The sequence below is a fragment of the Rhinoderma darwinii genome, unplaced genomic scaffold (genome assembly GCF_050947455.1).
Source record: "Rhinoderma darwinii isolate aRhiDar2 unplaced genomic scaffold, aRhiDar2.hap1 Scaffold_533, whole genome shotgun sequence".
In the NCBI taxonomy this organism is placed as follows: Eukaryota; Metazoa; Chordata; class Amphibia; order Anura; family Rhinodermatidae; genus Rhinoderma; species Rhinoderma darwinii.
In genome coordinates, this window is record NW_027464082.1 from 1 (window position 1) to 11309 (window position 11309).

The 11309-nt window shown below is 47.4% G+C and overlaps 8 non-coding genes across 8 annotated transcripts; all 8 read right to left on the minus strand.

Moving 5' to 3' along the window:
- Positions 1 to 368: 368 nt before the first annotated feature.
- LOC142722364 (U2 spliceosomal RNA) lies at positions 369 to 559 on the minus strand. Its single transcript, XR_012874675.1, has one exon. It is a non-coding gene; the product is annotated as a U2 spliceosomal RNA (small nuclear RNA).
- Positions 560 to 1863: 1304 nt separating this feature from the next.
- LOC142722167 (U2 spliceosomal RNA) lies at positions 1864 to 2054 on the minus strand. Its single transcript, XR_012874484.1, has one exon. It is a non-coding gene; the product is annotated as a U2 spliceosomal RNA (small nuclear RNA).
- A 1296-nt stretch (positions 2055 to 3350) lies between these two features.
- LOC142722180 (U2 spliceosomal RNA) lies at positions 3351 to 3541 on the minus strand. The gene has a single exon (XR_012874496.1). It is a non-coding gene; the product is annotated as a U2 spliceosomal RNA (small nuclear RNA).
- Positions 3542 to 4821: 1280 nt separating this feature from the next.
- LOC142722192 (U2 spliceosomal RNA) lies at positions 4822 to 5012 on the minus strand. The gene has a single exon (XR_012874508.1). It is a non-coding gene; the product is annotated as a U2 spliceosomal RNA (small nuclear RNA).
- Positions 5013 to 6300: 1288 nt separating this feature from the next.
- Positions 6301 to 6491, minus strand: LOC142722204 (U2 spliceosomal RNA). Its single transcript, XR_012874520.1, has one exon. It is a non-coding gene; the product is annotated as a U2 spliceosomal RNA (small nuclear RNA).
- A 1276-nt stretch (positions 6492 to 7767) lies between these two features.
- LOC142722216 (U2 spliceosomal RNA) lies at positions 7768 to 7958 on the minus strand. The gene has a single exon (XR_012874533.1). It is a non-coding gene; the product is annotated as a U2 spliceosomal RNA (small nuclear RNA).
- A 1296-nt stretch (positions 7959 to 9254) lies between these two features.
- Positions 9255 to 9445, minus strand: LOC142722228 (U2 spliceosomal RNA). Its single transcript, XR_012874546.1, has one exon. It is a non-coding gene; the product is annotated as a U2 spliceosomal RNA (small nuclear RNA).
- A 1283-nt stretch (positions 9446 to 10728) lies between these two features.
- On the minus strand, positions 10729 to 10919 carry LOC142722240 (U2 spliceosomal RNA). The gene has a single exon (XR_012874558.1). It is a non-coding gene; the product is annotated as a U2 spliceosomal RNA (small nuclear RNA).
- Between the last annotated feature and the right edge of the window lie 390 nt (positions 10920 to 11309).

Sequence of the window (11309 nt, forward strand, 5' to 3'; positions counted from 1 at the left end):
TTGTGCTGCAATCAATCAATCAATCAATCAATCAATCAATCAATCAATCAATCAATCAATCAATCAATCAGTGGCTGGCTCAGGTGCAGCTCTTTAACTTACCTAAAAGGGAGGGCGGAGAGAAGACAAGGAAGGTGAATGAGGTGTTCCAATGTGAAATGCCGGAAACACAGAAACACAGACGACACACAACAAGAGGTGGCAATCTATTCATTAATTGCATTTAATCAATGAGCTCATTATCACTCATGCATTGTCCAACAGGTGTTGAAATAATGGGATTAAAAGGGGAGATCCCTTCAGAAAGACAGAAACAATAGCAAAGACAAAAAACACTTTTGGAATCTGCTTTTAGTCAACACATAAGGAAAGGGTGCACCGGTCCTGGAAATACTGCAATACCAGGTCAATGCGTGGAGTGGACAGAGCAAGCTCTATTTCCATCTCCCTGTTCTAAAAATCCATTTAATATATGGTCCCCAGATAGGGGACGTATCAGATATTAAACTGATAAGAACAGATACTACACTTGATCTTAGCCAAAAGGCCGAGAAGCGATAACCCGAACGGGCCGCGCGTTGCCCGAGCCTGCCCGATACTGCTGTTCAGCCCTTGCAGCGATTCAGCCTACTTCTAGGCAATTCCATGGGGCCCTGCAGGCTCACACACTCACAGCTACACGGGAGGTGAATAAAGGCCGGAGAGGAAGCCAGACAGGATTTGCTTCTTTTGCTTGCACCACAATGCAGTGCTGAAAGAGGAGGAATCTACATAAAAACGCCTTCCTGGCAACGCCCAAATGCCCTGCTGCCATGCAGATAAACACTGGCAGCGGCAGCAAGTGCATGCCCACAGCCACCCCTTGTTCCTTCACACCTTGTATCAGCTGTAATCCAGTCCAGTCCAGTGCTGCCTGCTGAGCAGCACTGACCAACACTGCCTGGGCCCAGGCTTTTATCTCTGAGGCCCCATTATGATGTCAGAAAGCTGGCTCTGGAATCCTGAGGGCTCCACTATGACACGTGCAAAGTTCCGTCTGAACTTTATATAAGACGGTGAGGCTCAGTCAGTCACTCAGTGTTGCCTGAGAGGGCAACACTGCAACAGCCGGCCGCCAGGCTGTCTTTTTTTTGCACAGCTAGTTGCCTCCAGGAGGCCACAAGAGGGAGACAAGGGACTGCAAAATGGAAAATAGGCATCCACCAACTTTACAGACAACTTCTCCTTGCTCCTACAACCTCCATCCTTGCACAGTTTGTTATTCTTCTAGGTAACATAGTAACAAATCCAAATTGCTGCTCTCTTTGTAGGCAAGCAAGGCTTTGTTGCAACTGCAATTCTTACTTCTTCTTGAAATGTAGGGACGACAGTACATTCCATCACATCCATCTAGTGTACACAGGTAGGTCCATTGTGGCGGGCAGGCGAGCGGGCGGGCTGCTTTATTGGCTGTTTGCTGTTCCCCTACTCCACTCCACTATTTGACTGTTGTGCTGCATCAATCAATCAATCAATCAATCAATCAATCAATCAATCAATCAATCAATCAATCAATCAATCAATCAGTGGCTGGCTCAGGTGCAGCTCTTTAACTTACCTAAAAGGGAGGGCGGAGAGAAGACAAGGAAGGTGAATGAGGTGTTCCAATGTGAAATGCCGGAAACACAGAAACACAGACGACACACAACAAGAGGTGGCAATCTATTCATTAATTGCATTTAATCAATGAGCTCATTATCACTCATGCATTGTCCAACAGGTGTTGAAATAATGGGATTAAAAGGGGAGATCCCTTCAGAAAGACAGAAACAATAGCAAAGACAAAAAACACTTTTGGAATCTGCTTTTAGTCAACACATAAGGAAAGGGTGCACCGGTCCTGGAAATACTGCAATACCAGGTCAATGCGTGGAGTGGACAGAGCAAGCTCTATTTCCATCTCCCTGTTCTAAAAATCCATTTAATATATGGTCCCCAGATAGGGGACGTATCAGATATTAAACTGATAAGAACAGATACTACACTTGATCTTAGCCAAAAGGCCGAGAAGCGATAACCCGAACGGGCCGCGCGTTGCCCGAGCCTGCCCGATACTGCTGTTCAGCCCTTGCAGCGATTCAGCCTACTTCTAGGCAATTCCATGGGGCCCTGCAGGCTCACACACTCACAGCTACACGGGAGGTGAATAAAGGCCGGAGAGGAAGCCAGACAGGATTTGCTTCTTTTGCTTGCACCACAATGCAGTGCTGAAAGAGGAGGAATCTACATAAAAACGCCTTCCTGGCAACGCCCAAATGCCCTGCTGCCATGCAGATAAACACTGGCAGCGGCAGCAAGTGCATGCCCACAGCCACCCCTTGTTCCTTCACACCTTGTATCAGCTGTAATCCAGTCCAGTCCAGTGCTGCCTGCTGAGCAGCACTGACCAACACTGCCTGGGCCCAGGCTTTTATCTCTGAGGCCCCATTATGATGTCAGAAAGCTGGCTCTGGAATCCTGAGGGCTCCACTATGACACGTGCAAAGTTCCGTCTGAACTTTATATAAGACGGTGAGGCTCAGTCAGTCACTCAGTGTTGCCTGAGAGGGCAACACTGCAACAGCCGGCCGCCAGGCTGTCTTTTTTTTGCACAGCTAGTTGCCTCCAGGAGGCCACAAGAGGGAGACAAGGGACTGCAAAATGGAAAATAGGCATCCACCAACTTTACAGACAACTTCTCCTTGCTCCTACAACCTCCATCCTTGCACAGTTTGTTATTCTTCTAGGTAACATAGTAACAAATCCAAATTGCTGCTCTCTTTGTAGGCAAGCAAGGCTTTGTTGCAACTGCAATTCTTACTTCTTCTTGAAATGTAGGGACGACAGTACATTCCATCACATCCATCTAGTGTACACAGGTAGGTCCATTGTGGCGGGCAGGCGAGCGGGCGGGCTGCTTTATTGGCTGTTTGCTGTTCCCCTACTCCACTCCACTATTTGACTGTTGTGCTGCATCAATCAATCAATCAATCAATCAATCAATCAATCAATCAATCAATCAATCAATCAATCAGTGGCTGGCTCAGGTGCAGCTCTTTAACTTACCTAAAAGGGAGGGCGGAGAGAAGACAAGGAAGGTGAATGAGGTGTTCCAATGTGAAATGCCGGAAACACAGAAACACAGACGACACACAACAAGAGGTGGCAATCTATTCATTAATTGCATTTAATCAATGAGCTCATTATCACTCATGCATTGTCCAACAGGTGTTGAAATAATGGGATTAAAAGGGGAGATCCCTTCAGAAAGACAGAAACAATAGCAAAGACAAAAAACACTTTTGGAATCTGCTTTTAGTCAACACATAAGGAAAGGGTGCACCGGTCCTGGAAATACTGCAATACCAGGTCAATGCGTGGAGTGGACAGAGCAAGCTCTATTTCCATCTCCCTGTTCTAAAAATCCATTTAATATATGGTCCCCAGATAGGGGACGTATCAGATATTAAACTGATAAGAACAGATACTACACTTGATCTTAGCCAAAAGGCCGAGAAGCGATAACCCGAACGGGCCGCGCGTTGCCCGAGCCTGCCCGATACTGCTGTTCAGCCCTTGCAGCGATTCAGCCTACTTCTAGGCAATTCCATGGGGCCCTGCAGGCTCACACACTCACAGCTACACGGGAGGTGAATAAAGGCCGGAGAGGAAGCCAGACAGGATTTGCTTCTTTTGCTTGCACCACAATGCAGTGCTGAAAGAGGAGGAATCTACATAAAAACGCCTTCCTGGCAACGCCCAAATGCCCTGCTGCCATGCAGATAAACACTGGCAGCGGCAGCAAGTGCATGCCCACAGCCACCCCTTGTTCCTTCACACCTTGTATCAGCTGTAATCCAGTCCAGTCCAGTGCTGCCTGCTGAGCAGCACTGACCAACACTGCCTGGGCCCAGGCTTTTATCTCTGAGGCCCCATTATGATGTCAGAAAGCTGGCTCTGGAATCCTGAGGGCTCCACTATGACACGTGCAAAGTTCCGTCTGAACTTTATATAAGACGGTGAGGCTCAGTCAGTCACTCAGTGTTGCCTGAGAGGGCAACACTGCAACAGCCGGCCGCCAGGCTGTCTTTTTTTTGCACAGCTAGTTGCCTCCAGGAGGCCACAAGAGGGAGACAAGGGACTGCAAAATGGAAAATAGGCATCCACCAACTTTACAGACAACTTCTCCTTGCTCCTACAACCTCCATCCTTGCACAGTTTGTTATTCTTCTAGGTAACATAGTAACAAATCCAAATTGCTGCTCTCTTTGTAGGCAAGCAAGGCTTTGTTGCAACTGCAATTCTTACTTCTTCTTGAAATGTAGGGACGACAGTACATTCCATCACATCCATCTAGTGTACACAGGTAGGTCCATTGTGGCGGGCAGGCGAGCGGGCGGGCTGCTTTATTGGCTGTTTGCTGTTCCCCTACTCCACTCCACTATTTGACTGTTGTGCTGCATCAATCAATCAATCAATCAATCAATCAATCAATCAATCAATCAGTGGCTGGCTCAGGTGCAGCTCTTTAACTTACCTAAAAGGGAGGGCGGAGAGAAGACAAGGAAGGTGAATGAGGTGTTCCAATGTGAAATGCCGGAAACACAGAAACACAGACGACACACAACAAGAGGTGGCAATCTATTCATTAATTGCATTTAATCAATGAGCTCATTATCACTCATGCATTGTCCAACAGGTGTTGAAATAATGGGATTAAAAGGGGAGATCCCTTCAGAAAGACAGAAACAATAGCAAAGACAAAAAACACTTTTGGAATCTGCTTTTAGTCAACACATAAGGAAAGGGTGCACCGGTCCTGGAAATACTGCAATACCAGGTCAATGCGTGGAGTGGACAGAGCAAGCTCTATTTCCATCTCCCTGTTCTAAAAATCCATTTAATATATGGTCCCCAGATAGGGGACGTATCAGATATTAAACTGATAAGAACAGATACTACACTTGATCTTAGCCAAAAGGCCGAGAAGCGATAACCCGAACGGGCCGCGCGTTGCCCGAGCCTGCCCGATACTGCTGTTCAGCCCTTGCAGCGATTCAGCCTACTTCTAGGCAATTCCATGGGGCCCTGCAGGCTCACACACTCACAGCTACACGGGAGGTGAATAAAGGCCGGAGAGGAAGCCAGACAGGATTTGCTTCTTTTGCTTGCACCACAATGCAGTGCTGAAAGAGGAGGAATCTACATAAAAACGCCTTCCTGGCAACGCCCAAATGCCCTGCTGCCATGCAGATAAACACTGGCAGCGGCAGCAAGTGCATGCCCACAGCCACCCCTTGTTCCTTCACACCTTGTATCAGCTGTAATCCAGTCCAGTCCAGTGCTGCCTGCTGAGCAGCACTGACCAACACTGCCTGGGCCCAGGCTTTTATCTCTGAGGCCCCATTATGATGTCAGAAAGCTGGCTCTGGAATCCTGAGGGCTCCACTATGACACGTGCAAAGTTCCGTCTGAACTTTATATAAGACGGTGAGGCTCAGTCAGTCACTCAGTGTTGCCTGAGAGGGCAACACTGCAACAGCCGGCCGCCAGGCTGTCTTTTTTTTGCACAGCTAGTTGCCTCCAGGAGGCCACAAGAGGGAGACAAGGGACTGCAAAATGGAAAATAGGCATCCACCAACTTTACAGACAACTTCTCCTTGCTCCTACAACCTCCATCCTTGCACAGTTTGTTATTCTTCTAGGTAACATAGTAACAAATCCAAATTGCTGCTCTCTTTGTAGGCAAGCAAGGCTTTGTTGCAACTGCAATTCTTACTTCTTCTTGAAATGTAGGGACGATAGTACATTCCATCACATCCATCTAGTGTACACAGGTAGGTCCATTGTGGCGGGCAGGCGAGCGGGCGGGCTGCTTTATTGGCTGTTTGCTGTTCCCCTACTCCACTCCACTATTTGACTGTTGTGCTGCATCAATCAATCAATCAATCAATCAATCAATCAATCAATCAATCAATCAATCAGTGGCTGGCTCAGGTGCAGCTCTTTAACTTACCTAAAAGGGAGGGCGGAGAGAAGACAAGGAAGGTGAATGAGCTGTTCCAATGTGAAATGCCGGAAACACAGAAACACAGACGACACACAACAAGAGGTGGCAATCTATTCATTAATTGCATTTAATCAATGAGCTCATTATCACTCATGCATTGTCCAACAGGTGTTGAAATAATGGGATTAAAAGGGGAGATCCCTTCAGAAAGACAGAAACAATAGCAAAGACAAAAAACACTTTTGGAATCTGCTTTTAGTCAACACATAAGGAAAGGGTGCACCGGTCCTGGAAATACTGCAATACCAGGTCAATGCGTGGAGTGGACAGAGCAAGCTCTATTTCCATCTCCCTGTTCTAAAAATCCATTTAATATATGGTCCCCAGATAGGGGACGTATCAGATATTAAACTGATAAGAACAGATACTACACTTGATCTTAGCCAAAAGGCCGAGAAGCGATAACCCGAACGGGCCGCGCGTTGCCCGAGCCTGCCCGATACTGCTGTTCAGCCCTTGCAGCGATTCAGCCTACTTCTAGGCAATTCCATGGGGCCCTGCAGGCTCACACACTCACAGCTACACGGGAGGTGAATAAAGGCCGGAGAGGAAGCCAGACAGGATTTGCTTCTTTTGCTTGCACCACAATGCAGTGCTGAAAGAGGAGGAATCTACATAAAAACGCCTTCCTGGCAACGCCCAAATGCCCTGCTGCCATGCAGATAAACACTGGCAGCGGCAGCAAGTGCATGCCCACAGCCACCCCTTGTTCCTTCACACCTTGTATCAGCTGTAATCCAGTCCAGTCCAGTGCTGCCTGCTGAGCAGCACTGACCAACACTGCCTGGGCCCAGGCTTTTATCTCTGAGGCCCCATTATGATGTCAGAAAGCTGGCTCTGGAATCCTGAGGGCTCCACTATGACACGTGCAAAGTTCCGTCTGAACTTTATATAAGACGGTGAGGCTCAGTCAGTCACTCAGTGTTGCCTGAGAGGGCAACACTGCAACAGCCGGCCGCCAGGCTGTCTTTTTTTTGCACAGCTAGTTGCCTCCAGGAGGCCACAAGAGGGAGACAAGGGACTGCAAAATGGAAAATAGGCATCCACCAACTTTACAGACAACTTCTCCTTGCTCCTACAACCTCCATCCTTGCACAGTTTGTTATTCTTCTAGGTAACATAGTAACAAATCCAAATTGCTGCTCTCTTTGTAGGCAAGCAAGGCTTTGTTGCAACTGCAATTCTTACTTCTTCTTGAAATGTAGGGACGACAGTACATTCCATCACATCCATCTAGTGTACACAGGTAGGTCCATTGTGGCGGGCAGGCGAGCGGGCGGGCTGCTTTATTGGCTGTTTGCTGTTCCCCTACTCCACTCCACTATTTGACTGTTGTGCTGCATCAATCAATCAATCAATCAATCAATCAATCAATCAATCAGTGGCTGGCTCAGGTGCAGCTCTTTAACTTACCTAAAAGGGAGGGCGGAGAGAAGACAAGGAAGGTGAATGAGGTGTTCCAATGTGAAATGCCGGAAACACAGAAACACAGACGACACACAACAAGAGGTGGCAATCTATTCATTAATTGCATTTAATCAATGAGCTCATTATCACTCATGCATTGTCCAACAGGTGTTGAAATAATGGGATTAAAAGGGGAGATCCCTTCAGAAAGACAGAAACAATAGCAAAGACAAAAAACACTTTTGGAATCTGCTTTTAGTCAACACATAAGGAAAGGGTGCACCGGTCCTGGAAATACTGCAATACCAGGTCAATGCGTGGAGTGGACAGAGCAAGCTCTATTTCCATCTCCCTGTTCTAAAAATCCATTTAATATATGGTCCCCAGATAGGGGACGTATCAGATATTAAACTGATAAGAACAGATACTACACTTGATCTTAGCCAAAAGGCCGAGAAGCGATAACCCGAACGGGCCGCGCGTTGCCCGAGCCTGCCCGATACTGCTGTTCAGCCCTTGCAGCGATTCAGCCTACTTCTAGGCAATTCCATGGGGCCCTGCAGGCTCACACACTCACAGCTACACGGGAGGTGAATAAAGGCCGGAGAGGAAGCCAGACAGGATTTGCTTCTTTTGCTTGCACCACAATGCAGTGCTGAAAGAGGAGGAATCTACATAAAAACGCCTTCCTGGCAACGCCCAAATGCCCTGCTGCCATGCAGATAAACACTGGCAGCGGCAGCAAGTGCATGCCCACAGCCACCCCTTGTTCCTTCACACCTTGTATCAGCTGTAATCCAGTCCAGTCCAGTGCTGCCTGCTGAGCAGCACTGACCAACACTGCCTGGGCCCAGGCTTTTATCTCTGAGGCCCCATTATGATGTCAGAAAGCTGGCTCTGGAATCCTGAGGGCTCCACTATGACACGTGCAAAGTTCCGTCTGAACTTTATATAAGAAGGTGAGGCTCAGTCAGTCACTCAGTGTTGCCTGAGAGGGCAACACTGCAACAGCCGGCCGCCAGGCTGTCTTTTTTTTGCACAGCTAGTTGCCTCCAGGAGGCCACAAGAGGGAGACAAGGGACTGCAAAATGGAAAATAGGCATCCACCAACTTTACAGACAACTTCTCCTTGCTCCTACAACCTCCATCCTTGCACAGTTTGTTATTCTTCTAGGTAACATAGTAACAAATCCAAATTGCTGCTCTCTTTGTAGGCAAGCAAGGCTTTGTTGCAACTGCAATTCTTACTTCTTCTTGAAATGTAGGGACGACAGTACATTCCATCACATCCATCTAGTGTACACAGGTAGGTCCATTGTGGCGGGCAGGCGAGCGGGCGGGCTGCTTTATTGGCTGTTTGCTGTTCCCCTACTCCACTCCACTATTTGACTGTTGTGCTGCATCAATCAATCAATCAATCAATCAATCAATCAATCAATCAATCAATCAATCAATCAATCAGTGGCTGGCTCAGGTGCAGCTCTTTAACTTACCTAAAAGGGAGGGCGGAGAGAAGACAAGGAAGGTGAATGAGGTGTTCCAATGTGAAATGCCGGAAACACAGAAACACAGACGACACACAACAAGAGGTGGCAATCTATTCATTAATTGCATTTAATCAATGAGCTCATTATCACTCATGCATTGTCCAACAGGTGTTGAAATAATGGGATTAAAAGGGGAGATCCCTTCAGAAAGACAGAAACAATAGCAAAGACAAAAAACACTTTTGGAATCTGCTTTTAGTCAACACATAAGGAAAGGGTGCACCGGTCCTGGAAATACTGCAATACCAGGTCAATGCGTGGAGTGGACAGAGCAAGCTCTATTTCCATCTCCCTGTTCTAAAAATCCATTTAATATATGGTCCCCAGATAGGGGACGTATCAGATATTAAACTGATAAGAACAGATACTACACTTGATCTTAGCCAAAAGGCCGAGAAGCGATAACCCGAACGGGCCGCGCGTTGCCCGAGCCTGCCCGATACTGCTGTTCAGCCCTTGCAGCGATTCAGCCTACTTCTAGGCAATTCCATGGGGCCCTGCAGGCTCACACACTCACAGCTACACGGGAGGTGAATAAAGGCCGGAGAGGAAGCCAGACAGGATTTGCTTCTTTTGCTTGCACCACAATGCAGTGCTGAAAGAGGAGGAATCTACATAAAAACGCCTTCCTGGCAACGCCCAAATGCCCTGCTGCCATGCAGATAAACACTGGCAGCGGCAGCAAGTGCATGCCCACAGCCACCCCTTGTTCCTTCACACCTTGTATCAGCTGTAATCCAGTCCAGTCCAGTGCTGCCTGCTGAGCAGCACTGACCAACACTGCCTGGGCCCAGGCTTTTATCTCTGAGGCCCCATTATGATGTCAGAAAGCTGGCTCTGGAATCCTGAGGGCTCCACTATGACACGTGCAAAGTTCCGTCTGAACTTTATATAAGACGGTGAGGCTCAGTCAGTCACTCAGTGTTGCCTGAGAGGGCAACACTGCAACAGCCGGCCGCCAGGCTGTCTTTTTTTTGCACAGCTAGTTGCCTCCAGGAGGCCACAAGAGGGAGACAAGGGACTGCAAAATGGAAAATAGGCATCCACCAACTTTACAGACAACTTCTCCTTGCTCCTACAACCTCCATCCTTGCACAGTTTGTTATTCTTCTAGGTAACATAGTAACAAATCCAAATTGCTGCTCTCTTTGTAGGCAAGCAAGGCTTTGTTGCAACTGCAATTCTTACTTCTTCTTGAAATGTAGGGACGACAGTACATTCCATCACATCCATCTAGTGTACACAGGTAGGTCCATTGTGGCGGGCAGGCGAGCGGGCGGGCTGCTTTATTGGCTGTTTGCTGTTCCCCTACTCCACTCCACTATTTGACTGTTGTGCTGCATCAATCAATCAATCAATCAATCAATCAATCAATCAATCAATCAATCAGTGGCTGGCTCAGGTGCAGCTCTTTAACTTACCTAAAAGGGAGGGCGGAGAGAAGACAAGGAAGGTGAATGAGGTGTTCCAATGTGAAATGCCGGAAACACAGAAACACAGACGACACACAACAGAGGTGGCAATCTATTCATTAATTGCATTTAATCAATGAGCTCATTATCACTCATGCATTGTCCAACAGGTGTTGAAATAATGGGATTAAAAGGGGAGATCCCTTCAGAAAGACAGAAACAATAGCAAAGACAAAAAACACTTTTGGAATCTGCTTTTAGTCAACACATAAGGAAAGGGTGCACCGGTCCTGGAAATACTGCAATACCAGGTCAATGCGTGGAGTGGACAGAGCAAGCTCTATTTCCATCTCCCTGTTCTAAAAATCCATTTAATATATGGTCCCCAGATAGGGGACGTATCAGATATTAAACTGATAAGAACAGATACTACACTTGATCTTAGCCAAAAGGCCGAGAAGCGATAACCCGAACGGGCCGCGCGTTGCCCGAGCCTGCCCGATACTGCTGTTCAGCCCTTGCAGCGATTCAGCCTACTTCTAGGCAATTCCATGGGGCCCTGCAGGCTCACACACTCACAGCTACACGGGAGGTGAATAAAGGCCGGAGAGGAAGCCAGACATGACCTGCCTAGGTAGAGTCGTGTGTTAACCTTAAACCATACTATCCCCCATCCCCATTTAGTAACGACACATGACACCGAGGTTGGATGTGAAATGGCCACAGCAGCCGTTTATTAATTTCACAGTTTTATAAAAACAATTTAAATCCGAAACATTCGGATAACTAGTTAGGAATCCACCAGAGAATTCCTCCTAATAATTCACATGACCCAACATGGGTCAGAATCATAAA